Source organism: Tyto alba, unplaced genomic scaffold, assembly GCF_018691265.1.
Source record: "Tyto alba isolate M040663 unplaced genomic scaffold, T.alba_DEE_v4.0 Super-Scaffold_19, whole genome shotgun sequence".
NCBI classification, from domain to species: Eukaryota; Metazoa; Chordata; class Aves; order Strigiformes; family Tytonidae; genus Tyto; species Tyto alba.
The window spans coordinates 3,194,160-3,208,621 of NW_024881281.1; the positions used below are offsets into that span (position 1 = coordinate 3,194,160).

General features: G+C 39.6%; 1 protein-coding gene across 11 annotated transcripts in view; it reads left to right on the forward strand.

Moving 5' to 3' along the window:
• BCAS3 (BCAS3 microtubule associated cell migration factor) overlaps positions 1–14,462 on the forward strand; it is a 372,048-nt gene that overhangs the window by 123,107 nt on the left and 234,479 nt on the right. The window lies entirely within an intron of this gene.

Below are 14,462 nucleotides of genomic sequence, written 5' to 3' on the forward strand. Positions count from 1 at the left end.
TTTCAAATGTCACATCTTGAAATATAATTAATAAATCAGACTTTTTTCAAGATCTCTGTGCAGTCATCATTGTTTGAAAATTAGCTGTGTTTAAACAGCTCCATTTGAAGGCTGCATATGGGCACTGAGAATTAAGGCAGGAAGGTTACTTCTGTTCCTGGAGAACTTCACACAGGTTATGCTCATCACTTTGTCGAAGTGTAGAAGGGCTTGAAGTTGGACACATACTAAGACTGTGTGTTGGTAACTCTCAAACCTTCATATGAAAATTTGCCATGAGAAATTTGTGGGGATTATATGGAGGTGTTAGCGGAGTTGTCTTAAAAAAAACCAGAAAGATAAAATAGTTTGGTTTTAAATAATCCATTTGGTAAAATATTGTAATGTTTTCAGTATTATCATTGCTGCTTTTTCATTTCAGTAATCTTTCCATTTACCTGGCTGAAGGCAGGCAAGATATTGAACCATATTATCTGCCTTTCATAAAAAGCCACTTCCCATCAACTTGGACAAAAACCCCTGAAGTTCACAGTGACTTTCAGTGGAGGGATTTTGTGTGTGTGTGTGTGTGTGTGTGTGTGTGATCTGGATTAGTCAGAGACTGGTGATTATTTTAATTTGTGAGCTAAAATGTGTTTACTCAGATTGTACCAGCTCCTTATCATATTACAATGTTAAATTATTGTTGTTTGGAGGAGTTACAGCAGTCTGGTGACAAGAGTGTAGGCTGGTACTCAGAATAGAAGAGAAGCATCCTGGGGTTTAATTCTTTGCTTTAACTCGCTCTGTGACCCTTGGTAAATTTTATTCAGCTGATTTTGTCTATCAGCTTTATACTGTGTAACAAGAATAATAATCTCTGTGTTCCCCATGTGTGGAATTACTTGAATTTTATAGTTGTCTTCAAGAAGAATAACTTACTTTCCTTAATCATCCCTCTAAATGCAGTTGATTATAATGCAAATAAAACCAAAGGCTATGTCCTGGAGTGCACCATTACACTGGGACAAATTGTTGATTAAGCAACAGATACAGAGAAGATTGTGATAAACTGGTTTTATCTCTGGAGGATTTTTTTTGCGTGGAGTCATGTCATCATCATTTACCTCTTATGTCCTTTGCAACCTGGAAAAGTTTCCATAAACCCTAAGTTAGAAAACCTGCTGTTAATACTTCTGCTAATATTTCTTTTGCATTACAATAGGGCTGCTACAACCTTAGGCCAAAAGAGCGGACTTCTGTGAGCAAAGCACTTGTTATCTTCTTTTTTGATTAGCAGTTGTAACCTACTGATGTTAACTTGTGATTAGCTTTTGTTCTTGTAAATATTTTCCGAGCTCAGGCTTTGTAGAATTTTTCTCACTTGTTGTTTAACTTCTAGTTTCAAAATGAAACTGTTTGCTATGTATATAGTAGCAAGGCAATCTATTTACATTTTGTTCAGACTACCCTAGGAACTGTTTACCCACACAATGTAAGCCTTTACTGGGGGTGGCGATGATCTGATTTCCAAATGAATCATAGTTTGGCTTTGTTCATTTTAGCAGACTGAAGAAAACTGTTAAATAGAGGATGATAAAGAGATATATCCTTTGCACCTTTTATAGCTAACACAGATTTTGTTTGGGCTATTCTGTCTGTGAATCCAGTGAAGTTATATTTTTGTCATTCCTCTGGATTGCCAGAGTGTGTTGTCAGTAATATCTGAGTCGGGTTGGGATCCTTTTATGGCCTTTTACTATTATGAGACTATTACGACATCAGTTGGTTGTGGGGCTGAACGTTAGTGTAGAATATGGCCTTATGTGACCTCTTATATAAAATGGGGCTTATGGTACTTACCTGTCGCACAGGTACACTGTGTGGATTAATGGATGAGTAATTAGAATGGAACTATGTTCCTGATCATGCACACGCATCCCCTGTTGTCTTCAGGACACCTATGTGTGAACAGCAAGGAGCATTCAGCTGTAAAAATGTAATGCTTTCCATAGACTGATCGACATAGATTGATTAGTATTAGATGACTGACATAGACTGAAAGCTCTAGATAACTCTTACTATTTTTATTCTGCAAATTAAAACTTACAGTATGTTACTATTATAATTGCTTCTTGTAAGTTAAAATCTCTCTAGCTCTGCTTGGAGGTTTTTTTCTGTCATTGACCGCAGGAATTCCCAGTATCAAAACAAACAATCATAGAGTAAGTTAAGCACACATTGGACCTGTAGTTACACATCCACACATATTAAAAACATTCAGTGATAATATGATGCTCTCTGAATTTGACTTGTCATTTTGTTGGGGATTGAAGTATTTATTTTGAAGGTGTAGTTTTGCCAAAAGACCATTCATAATACACACAGTGGTTCTGGTTCAGATGTAATACCTATGCTGAAATGGAGAATTTAGGATGTTGAAAAAACATGTTGTTCTGTATATATTGCATTCAGACTTGTATTCAGCTTTTTATAAATATTTTAGTATAACACATTTTTCATTGCAAAATATTTTTTAATTTAAAAATCAAAAGGTTTTCTCTCACGTTTCCTTCGTTACAATCGCAACATGATTAAAATCCAAGCATAAAACTAGAAGTTTGATAAACATGCAGTCTGAGATGCTTTAAATATTTTCATGTTACTTTTCACTATTTCCCAGAGTGAAACTCCTTTTACTAGAAGAATTCTTATGGGAAAGCAGAGTTGAAAGGACTGACATCATCAGCCCTTCCTGAAAAACAGATTGGTTTCCTTTAAGTAACACTCACTTAAGAAACCACCTATTTAGAGAGAGGCAGACAAAAATAGTTTCCAAGAAAATTAACTGTATAATAACTTAAAGCACTGGAGGGCAGTTCCTTTCCAAAGTTTAACTCGAGGGCTGGCACTGTAAACATGAGTTGAAAACAGTTGTTTGAAAAGTCTCTATTAAGCTTTAATTTTTCTCTTTGCAAACTATAGCTTCTCTCGGCAGAAGAGAGTTTTTATGAATGTATAGAAACAATAAAGCAAACTGCAGAATAGGCCTGATTTAAAAAAAAAAAAAAAAAAAGAAAGTATTTTAAATGTTCTTATTTGTTTAATCATTGCACTATTCCACAGCATTACACTTGGTTTGGCTTTTTTTGTTTGTTTTGTTTTTTCCTTTTTAATTATTTAAATGTAATTTCCTTCCCAGCCTCATCTAAAAGTCAAAATTTGTGTCCAAACCCCCCCCAGCCCCGAGCGGTGCTGAGCGGGCAGCGGGCAGCCTGCAGGGGGCGCCCTCCCCCCGGCCATGCCGGGCCCTGGCCTCGCCTCACCCGCCGCTTCCCGCCGGGCCGGGGCGGGGGGGGGGGCGGCCTTCCCGCTGCCCGCGGCTGCCAGGAGTCGCTGTGGGGAGCGATGGCTTCGCGTGGGGACGTGGCTGCCGTCCCAGCGAGGGCTCCCGGGGGGCTCCTGGCTGCTTGGGGCCGGCGGGGCGGGGGGGGGGGACGGGGACAGGCCCGCGCTCCGCACGCCCCCGGCCGCGGGCTGCCTGAAGTGCCTGGCGAGCCTCGTGATTTCACACCCGCCTTTGAGGCTTCTCGCTGCGTTTTTAAGGCAACTGGGGGGAGAAAAGAAGAAAAAAAAATTAATTTACCTGGTGGGAATTTTCTGCTAACGACTTTTAGAGACCATTGCTTCCTCCTGGGAAGGTCCCAGGGTTTTGCGAAGCCTCTTGGCTGTGGAAGCGCGGGCAGAGGTTCTAGCTGCCTTTTTGTTTGTTTTTCTTCCACCATTTTTTCCTTTATTTTAATTTTTTCCCTCTTTTTTTTTTTTAATTTTCCTTTTTTCCATTTTTAATTTTTTTCTTTTTCCCTTTTTTCTTTTTTCTCCACCCCCCTTTCCTCTTTCCTCTTTCTTCTTTTTTCTTTTTTCTTTTTTTTTTCTTTCCCCCCTTTTTCCTTTATTTTCCTGTTTCCTCTTTTTTTTCGCTTTATTTTCCTTTTTTCCATTTTTTATTTTTTAAATTTTTTCTCCTCCCCCATTTTCCTAGTTTATCCCCTTTTTTTTTTCTTTTTTTCCCCTTTTTTTCCTTTATTTTCTTTTTTCTTCCTTTTTTAATTTTTTTTTTTTCCTCTTTTCCCTTTATCTTTTTACAATTTTTTATTTCTTGTAGTGGATGGAGAATCAGTGGACTGAAAGAAGTGGGTGGTATATTTTGGATACTTGATGAAGTGGAAGGAAAAGATCCATTCCCTTCAGATAAGTAGGGAACTAGACTGATAAATTCTGTCACAGGGGAAGTTCGTGTCTGTACATAAAGTGTTTTAGAAGTGGGCTTTTGTAAACAGTGTAGATCTGAGACTGGGGCAAATGTATGTTTGCCTTCATATTTGAAAAAGGAGTTGCGAGTATTCCAGATAAATTGAAAATTGAAGGAGACTGGCATCAGAAGGGAATTGCAATTCTTGAGATATGAAGTGTAAAAATACACGACTGAGTGATTTAGCGCGGCAAATGCCGTAGCAGTGGTCAAAGCAAACTGCTTCAGAAAGAAGCAGCGGGTGGAGAGGCGGAGGGGAAGTAATAGGTAGTGCACAGGAGACCGCGATGTCAAAGATTGATCGCGAGGTGAAAGGAAGGTGGAAGGCAGAGAGGGGTTGGATTACCACAGATGTGAGGGTCCCACTGAAGTTTTCCTGTCAAGATGGATGATTTCAGTCTTGGTAACATCAATCTGAAGAAAATTTCTGTGGGGTCAAGTGTTGATGTGTCAGGGACGTGTACAGAAGGAGTCCAAGGAGAAGCGTTAGCTGGATTTTTAAGTGCTTCTCTGAAAATAACTTAATAAAATGACATTTTGGGATTCTATTGTTGCTTCAATTGTTCCCTTGATTACTTCCTCTTAATTTACAGTAAAATGATGTTTTTCTTTTGCAAACCTCACCAGTTTACCAGGTATATAAAGGCGTAGAATACACAGGCTGGTGTATTTCCTTCTCATACAATGTGAGTAATAAAGACATCCTGCAGATTATGCATAGCTTTTGATAAGGTTTTGCGGTTCTTGCCAACTGGAAATTGATAAATAGCGATATTAGTGGTGCACAAGAAGGAATGTGCTCCAGTACTTTATGGTTTCTCAGCGTGCTTTGTGTGGCTATGCAGAGGACTAGATACGCTTGCATAGGGGTGAAGGGTATTTTAAGGAGAAACGAGTGTGATCAGCACAAAAGCAGTCACTGAGATTGATCTTAGAAGTAACAAGCCAGTTGAAAAGAGCTGGTCACTGAAGGAGGGATTCAGGAAAGGTTTTCTGAATGGGATTTATGTCCAGAGCACAAAAGGGGAAAGGCTGGGATTAGGTCAGGAGAAGGGACGTCTAGGACAGGGGAGACAGCCTGGTCTGGAAAGTTGTTGGTGGGTCAAAAAATCTAAGTGGCTTGAGGGAGCTGTGATCAGTGAAATGACAAAAAGTAGCTTTGCTCACCTGATAGAAGCCTGTACTGGGTTTGGTCAGAAGGTGAGAAAGTAGAATCCAGAGTTTTTCAAGAGACCATATCAGCAAAAGGAGGAGGTTTAAGTATTGAGGGTGTTGTATGACAAGTAAGGTTTGGCATGAAGGAAGGTGAAAGCATGTGAAGCTCTCTGTTAGTAACCAGTGAGGGAAAGAAATGGGACAAGAGCTGGTGGGAACAATCGTTTTATCTGATGGACCTGCTGAGTTCAAGCCCAAACACCTTCTGCTTCCCCTGGCAGTGGGTATTCTGGGGCAGAGCTGCTCCTGATCCCTCGTGCCTGCAGTCTGAAGCAGATTCCCTGTGTGTGTGATTGGTGATTGATTATGCAGTAAATAGGTGCTGCCCTTGTTGTCTTTTTTTTCAGTTTATTATTCTTTAGTAAGGCATTTAAATCAACTGTGCATTTTTGGTAGTCTGAAAAATGTAAACACTTTATGGAAGGAAACGTAAGCATTAAGATTGGAAATAAAATATACTTGTATCTTTTAAAAGGTTTATCTTTACCCTTAAATATGCTGATGAGGCTTATTCTTTTTGCTTAGTCTTTGTGGGCTGTTAAAATCAGTTGCTTTTTCCCATCTCAAGGAAATGCATCTTTGACACTTCTCATGACCTGAGTCACGATGCTGTCACAGAGCCAGAAAACATCCTTAACGGTCATGGGTAAAAGAGCAGAGCTGCCGAGGGTGTGCGGTGGGTGGAAGAGGGAGGGAGATTGCTATGGTTTACTTCAGTTCCTATTCTATGGGTGTTTCAGACAAGCCATTTATTATAATTATCCATGGATATTATTATCAAGTTCTCATATGCAATGGTTCTCAAGGCACTTTTTTTTTTTTTTTTTTCACATAACTTGGGATAAATACTGTATATTCAACCTGGGTTGAATTCAGATGCTAAAATATTTGTGCTAATTGTTACAGCTAGAGCGAGAGAAAATAAAGCATGGTTTAAAAAGTGGGAGGAAAAAAAAAGCCACAAATGTATTAACGTGTAGTTTATCATCAGTGTTAAATTCTAATAAGTTGAGCCCTTTGGGAAAGGGGCTGCTATTAAAGTTTCCTTATCTCCTCACCCAACACAGCTGCATATAGGGGTGTCCCTCAGAAATGCCCAGACCAGTCATTTTGCAGTTTCTAAGACAAGCTGACCGTTTTTTTCTGACTGTGGTGCCCCAGTACAAAAAAATTAAGTTTGTAAAGATCATTTTATTCTGTGTCACTTGGAAGAGAAGTCTGAGACACCCAGATTTTCTAAAGCCTGTAGTGCTGAAGCATCTCGGAATCAGCCCTGAAAGAAGGCTTTGAATTCAGAACTGTGTTGATATGAATTATGATTGATAGACATGACAAGGGGCAGTAATAGTGCATACTTGTTTTCTCAAGCGCTTCATCATTCACCAGCAGACAGTGTTAGTAAAATTCCCATGTGCAAGAAATTGGAGTAACAGAGTCTCTACACAGTGCCTAGAAGCTGCCCATACGATAACCTCATTAGGGGAGTGTTAAGTCTGAGCTCACATAGTCTTTTCCTCGGAAGAGTTTGCAAACTCAAGTCCAGTGCTGTGGTAGCTGCAGCCACAGCTTCTGGTCCAGAGCTGGCTTCCAGCCACACGTCAGGGATGATGAGCAGTGCACCTTCCCGTTTGTTCGCAAAATCCTCCGTAGCTATACCCATGGCAGTTACAAGAAACTAATCTTGCAGTCTTTTAATCAGTGAAGAGTTGAAGGTACAAGGCCTGGTGCAAATAGATTGGCAACGTCTGGACCCATCCCTGCCTGTGGCTGATGTTTGCTGGAGATGACCTAAAAGCAGAAAGCCCAGTTTGGATGATTTTGCTGGTAACCACCAGCTGGAGCAAACCAGCTGAAGTGTTGCTGCTGCTGCCTGCTTTAAGGCTGTGCAAAGCCTGAGCCAACAGTTGGCAAACAAGTTTTGTTGTTGTTTTTACTTCAAGGAGAGTTTTGCCCATAAATGGACTCGAGCTTTGCACCAACAATATTTTTAGTTAAATAAATCCTGAAAGATGATTATTAGGCGAAGCTTGTGTGTGGAGGGGTTGTTTTCAAAGGAAATGCTTCAAGGCACCTTTACTGTGCAGCTCTTTGAGGAACTGTAACACAGCAAACCGGTGTCCGTACAAAATGAGGAGGGGAAACAGTAAGGGAAGAAGCAGGCATTTGTCTCAGATTTTCAAGGAGATATTTTTTACACAAGGCAATTAACACTATGGATGTCCTCACAGCTGCTGGTGAGAGGTGCCACAGAGCCCGGGTCACTGTTGCTATTCTGGCCAAAGAGACTGTCTCTCCTTTTTGATTCCTCTGGACTGTCAATGTATTTTCTTTTCCATGCAGGAAAAGAAGAAATACGCATGGAGATAGTTGAAATGACCGGCTCTACACCACTAGTTGTGGAAGTAAATGACAGGTTTAAATCCCAGGTAGACCTTGGGGTTTGAACTGTTCTTTAATAATCCATCTTTGGCTAAGTAGAGGTAAGGGGCAGAAAAGGGGTCATGGCAGTTCCTTCTCTCTTCTAACCTTCGCCAAGGACAGGAGGAGATTTTCAGGTATCAGTGGGATGCTTTATAACTGGGGGACAAAGTTTTTGAACCTGAAGATAGTGGAAGAAAGAGAAACTTCAGAAGGAGGAAAGGAGTATTATGAGGCCATGTTCAGATTTTGAGTGGATGATGCTGACGAGCAGTTGGAAGAGCTGAAGTTCAAGGAGCTCGGGTGAGAGGGCAGAGGACTCTGTCTCATCAGTGGCCGAGACACTTGGACTGGCGCTTGCATGTCTCGGCAGAGTATTCTGACTTACAAGCTCGCCTGTCACCATCACATGCCTTGCCTGGATGCAAATAGAGAGAAAGTTCTGCTTCCTTAGGGTAATCATGAGATTTAGTGCAGCTGTGTTTCAAAAGGTTCAATATCAAGTGGTTTTAAACGTTATGAAAACAACTGTGTTATTTTCTCCCATCCATTTCAATGGAATCAAGTTAGTGATAGGTTTTGGACTTGCACCAGTTTAACTGAGAGAAAAATTTGCCCTAAGTAGCTAGATCATGTGTGCATACATGCTGTAGCCAATACATAATATTCTTCCTTTAATGGCTCTAAATGTATTGGAAGTATTGAGGGTTAGGGTGTGAAATCAGTCTAAATTTGGTAGGATATGATTCAAGGAAATTGCAATGTATCTTTAATTTAGAAGCGATTGTTAACTAAAATGATTAGTTTCCTGACTTTTTCTGGGAAAAAGTGTAACACTTTGCAAAGAAAGATAAAACACGTTTGACTGAATAAAACCAAAGATAGAAGAAGCCCTTTGGCAGTAATTAGCGCTCGTGGTGTGAGCATGTTTCTCGGGATGCTGTTGAGTTTGTCTGTCAAGCTCGTCCGAACGACTTCTGCGAGCCAGCATTGCTTCCGCAGGGTTCTCTTTTCAGGTCACAAGGCAGCGTTTCTCACCAGGGCGCTGCTGTTTCCTCTTCCGACTGTAGTAGATTACAGATTATACTGGAACATGTCTGAGAAAAGGTCAGAAATGAGGGTGAAAGTCTTGGAACTGAAGCTGGGAAGCTTTCCATTCTCATCCGGGAAAATTTTTGTACTGAGTAAAAAGCAAAGCAAAATAAACCACCACATCCCTGACACTTCTGTTTTTCCTGCCATTTTCCGTCTGCCAGTTAGAAAGGATTTTATTCCCCTTACGTTATATGATTAGTGAATGTTTAGTTGAGGAATTTTCAGTGTTACACTAAACAGAAATAATGGCCAAACACAGTTCATTTTTGTAAAACTCAGCCTCCACATGATTGCATAGCCTGGAGTTACTGAGTTTTTATTTACCAAATTAAAGATGTTTATATGTAGTGTTAATGTCAGTGGACTACGTGGTATACTTTGAAATGTAGTCTGTTAAATACTGTAAGATATAAAAGCTAATCAAGTGGGTTTTGAATTTTAATGACTTTGCATTACTAAGCTTTTTGTATTGGAGTAATGGAAGAAAAATGAAAAAAATCAACATAGATTCATTTTATTATGAGGCTGAGAGGTGCTTGATACCACTTTAGTTTTTCATGTAAAGTGCACAGAGAGACTAAAATCCTTATGATCATTATTTTCCTACAGAAAAAATATCTGGGCCAAGTCCCATTAGCTTTACTCACTAACAGGGTGGAATTTCTCTCTGCAGAGGAGGATCCCACAACACTTGAGCGGGGAGACATGCCTTATACAATTGAAACTGCCAGGGGAAATTTAATGGGTAAAATGATTTAATTTCAGTTTGGTGGTGAGTTGGTGTTTGCATCCCTTGGGTGTTAGGGTGTAGTTTTGGTTTTAAGCTCAGTTGTGCGTTCCTGAGTTCCCTTTCCATCTGACGGGGTGGTGGGGCTGTTGGCTGCTGCGCGGCTGGGATCAGTGGTACCGATGTGTCAGAGCAAGGTTTAAATCGGGTAGAAAGTGATTTGGTCGCATTGATGTGGTACCGTGCGTGGACTGAAGAGAAGGACCGAGTCACGGTAGAGCCATCAGTGGGGCTGCATCAGCGTAATTCTTTCCAGATCCAGTGAAGCCTCTGTGCATGGCACTGGCTGCGCTGTGCTGCATTCACAGATGAGCTCCTTGGGGCTGGTGGGAATATATCTGCCGTGCTGCGTTTTGATGTATCTCTCGTTAGTAGCTGCAAAAATCAGGATGTTTTTCTCTCTCTCTCCTCAAAGATGATCTCTGACGGTAGTGCCCTGAAGTACTCCGTTCAAATGCTGACCAGTTTGAAATCTGGCCTGAATTCATCAAGGCTCTTTGTTGATCAGAAGAAGACAAGTTTACCATATTAATTGCTATCAGTTAATTGAATGCTTTTTATAGTGTTATAAGCTCACAAGTCTAGCATGTTTTCCCCTAGTTATAGCTTTCCTTTCGTATCCAAAAATATACTTCGAAAATTGAGAAATGTGTGATTTGATCGAATGTTTAAATCTCACATTCAGGCCTTAGGAGTATTTTTTAGGTTTAACAATGATTGTCAATAAAATAATCGTAAATGAAACTTATAATATAATACAATACAATATAGTATAATAAAAATGTCTGCCCACGGGGCCGTGGTGGTGAGGTTGGAGCTGAGGGCGAAGCAGCGGGGCCGTGGGCCCGGCCAGGCCGTACCTGGGAGCTGCTCCTGATGTCTTTTCCACAGATGTCCAGCTTTGTCAAAAACCAGTAAATCTTGTGAAGTTTATTTTCCTTATAGCATCTGTGTTTTATAATGGTGCTTTTAATTTGTTTTTTCTTTGTCTGCTGGGATTTCTTTTGTCCGGCACTTTCAGGCCTCCCTTTTTTTCTCGGTGGAAGTGAGTCCGTTAATGATGGCTGGCTTGGGAATACACCCCGGCCAGGCCGGCACGGCAGCCGCTCCCTCTGTCTGACAACAAAGCTCATTGTTGTTTTCTTTCTTCACTTTTATCCTCAACTTAATCCATTTTTCCTTTGAGTATTTGTGGAATAAAATGTCTGGAAAAGCGTGGCTCAGATTTTGGATAGATAATATGATGGCGGTTTTGTTGCAGGCTTTCAGCAAACAGGTACGAAGGCAGAATTAACTGATCATATTTTTCGTCTCTCAGTAGGCAACATTTAGCCAAGCTAATGCTGCACTTGTCAATAAACTTTTGCTCTGAGACTTTCAGAGCCATGACATCCTCAGATTTTTGCAAGTCCCTTAGTAAAATTAATAAGAGATTTACCAGCAGCATAAATTGAGACATGAGACTTTTTTTTGTCTTTTATTTTTCTCCAGTGGAAGTCTAAAAGGCTGAATTAGGATTAACTGTAGGAGGTTTTTTGACTTGGGTTTAGTTGTAATTAGGAATTTGGACCTTGAGTCTAATATTTGAGTGAAAATAGTGTAAGTGCTTCCTTCTGCCGTGCATCGTGAGCTGTGGCCCAAGCTGGAGAGGGCGTGCAGGCGAACGGGGAGATGCATACGGGGAAAATAAACCGTAGCCTAAAGTGGCTTTAATGCATTCCATGCACAGCTCTTGAACTGTCATCTGAAAATCTCCTTCGTGGCAACCCGTGGAAAGACAAATACTTGACCAAAAGGACTTGGCTTGCACGGGGTCCTGAGGGCTGTTAAGCTCACGCTCTGGGTGATTACCAAGGGAAAGTGCCTCATCGCTTGGGATGCTCTGCTGGAAATGTTCAGACTGATTCTTGAGAGGGCACGTTTGCCATGAAATTGTGATGATGACGATTAATTTTCTCTAAATCAATTGCAGTAGAAAGTATTTCTTAAATAGTCAATAGGGTGTGATTTGTGTGTAGCTGTCGGTATGCAACCAAGTTAGCATTTAAGTTAGTCAGTGTTAAGCTACTCTATTGAAGCTATAATTCCATGGTTTTATTCTTTATCAATATAAATATTTCCTTACAAGAATGAATATATACTATCCACATGTGGCAAGGTAACTTGAGTATAGGATTCTGCTGTATGAAAAATGTTTGATATTTCTAGCGGACTTAAACTTTGGCTTATTTGTTGCTTGTCCTTTGACAGTGAATCAACAATTGCTTGAGCTGTAGAAATAATGTTGATGCTTGACTGCATTCTTTGTGCTCCTTTGGCCTGATAGCAGTCCTGTGCACACGCAACTCCCATTTACTGCAGGAGGAGTTTCCTGCTTCAAAGGACTGGAGGAATGGAGGGTGACTTTGTCGAATTTCTGGATGGGTACAATGGCACACCATAAAATTACGGGGTTTTAAAATGACTTATTAAATGTAATGTGTGACACACATTTTGTTCCAATGAAATTCAGAATGCACAGTACAGCTTTTGCTGAAGGCTTAGGAAAGGAACAGCCCTAGTCATAGAGTGCATTTGCTGGATCCCCAAGGCTACACAGTTAAGATGACAAGCTGTGTACCTCTCTCATAGGTCTGAGGCAACGTGCAACTAAGATATAACAGTACAGAACATTTCCATCATAAAAATAGCTAAAAATGAATCCGTGTAAGTGAAAGTAAATATTTTTACTTTTTCTATTAAGCACAATTTTCTTTAACTTTACTCATCTGCACCATCTTAATATTATTGTAGTCAGATTTTCAAGAAAAACTTTACTCTCAGAAATAATTTGTCTCCTTTTTCTAGCATTCCAACTTCTAAGTTTTGACTTGTATCACTTTTAATTACATTTATTTGCAATTAAGCAACTGAATGTGACTGCAGAAAATACAGATTGGCAGGCAATAGTTACTGGGATACGTATTAGGTATTTACAGCTGTTCCATTTGTCATAGCTGAATTTTTTAACATGTTTGTGCTGTGAAGTACTGTGCATTATGAGCTCTGGTTTAGTTAATTTTTTATTGACGTTTGTGTGCATCAGATTAAGCTATACATTTAAAAATGAAACACTTGACCTCTGAATGTCTTTTTTTAAAGAATCATCATTTTAGTTTTTGGTCCCATTCAGCATCTCCTTTACACATTTTCAATTCTCTCTGTATAGTTTAGTAATTTTTTTGTTTACTTTGTGTTTTCTTATGTGTGAGCCTAAAATTTGTAGGATGTTGTTGGTACAATTAATAAAAAACTTCTAAGTGATGACTTAATCCTGCAGTTTTCTGAATATCCTTAGCTGCCTTGGAATTCCTCAACTTGTGTGAAAATAAAGCAGCTCACTCTTGTGTAGGAAGGACATCTGTAAATGCTTCATTTCTCTGCATGCAAATATTCTATTGAATCAACTGAAAGTTTTGCATATGGAAAACTACATGATGTTGGCACTGAGTAATTAAATGTGCCTTGAGAGAGAGAGGGGACTGTTACAACACAGTCATTTGGTTCAGTAGTTCAGAGTTAATCATTGTATTCCTAACAAGTAAAAGAAAACAAATTACAGACATTTGCAGCTCCCTCTGCAGATACGGTCGCTGTTTGCTGTGCAGCATGCAGTTGCTCATGGTCAATACAGGAGAATGAAACACTTTCAGAGGGGCCTTGATTAAATGCAACAGTTGCTAATTAGACAATAATGCAGAAAACTATTCATACTCCTTCCTACAAGAACCAAGAATGCATTTTGAAACTAATCTTAAAAAAATTAATTGCATCTCAGTCTTTATTTAAAACTGAGCTGGTTTTGGTTTTTTGTTTTTTTTTTTTTTTTTTTTCTTCCTTCCCTTTCCTGTTTCTTTTTATTCGAAGTTGGTATAGGAAAATTGCTATTAATGAAATCTGCTCTCTGAGACTTCAATAGGCTTGTTATTCATTAAAGCCTTGCTATTTCTCTTAAAATGTATTGACCAATCTTCAGGCCAGATACTTAATACAAAATACACTTTGTAATTTCATCATTTTTGTTATTGTGCTTTTCTAAGATGCAGAGGTCTATGGACTTTGTAGAAAAAACAAATAAAACCCCCAAGCTTACAGTTATATAGTATTAAAAGAAGGGCAAAGGAAGCATTGAGTGTCTTTAGGATGATGAGACATTCATTAAGATTTTTCCGCCTTCCTTTTCCTATTTTCAATCCATCTGAAGTACCATTAAAGCTTTTCAGGCAGCTTCCTGTGAGAAACCCTCTTCTGTGCTGTTTTTCTTCCTTGAAAAAAGGTGGCTGCTCTTCAGTCAGATTGTATGGATTTGGCCTGGGATTTGTATAATATCTATGTAGAATGCATCGGTTGTTTAGGAACCTAATTCCCAATATGGCTCCCTTTTGATTAAGAACAAAGCCAGCGTTTCACAGCATTATAGGAACACAGAAAAACAAGTTAATGATCTAAACCTTTTAATTCATGGTTGCTTGTCTATTTAAAGCACTTTTGATTCTGCTATAAACAGACTGGCCCCTTTTTTGTTTAACTTCTTTCTTTGGTTTCTTCACATTTCTTTCTTTACTGTCCATGAAATTTGTAGCTAGTTTCCTTTTCTAACTGAAGAATGAAAGGTTG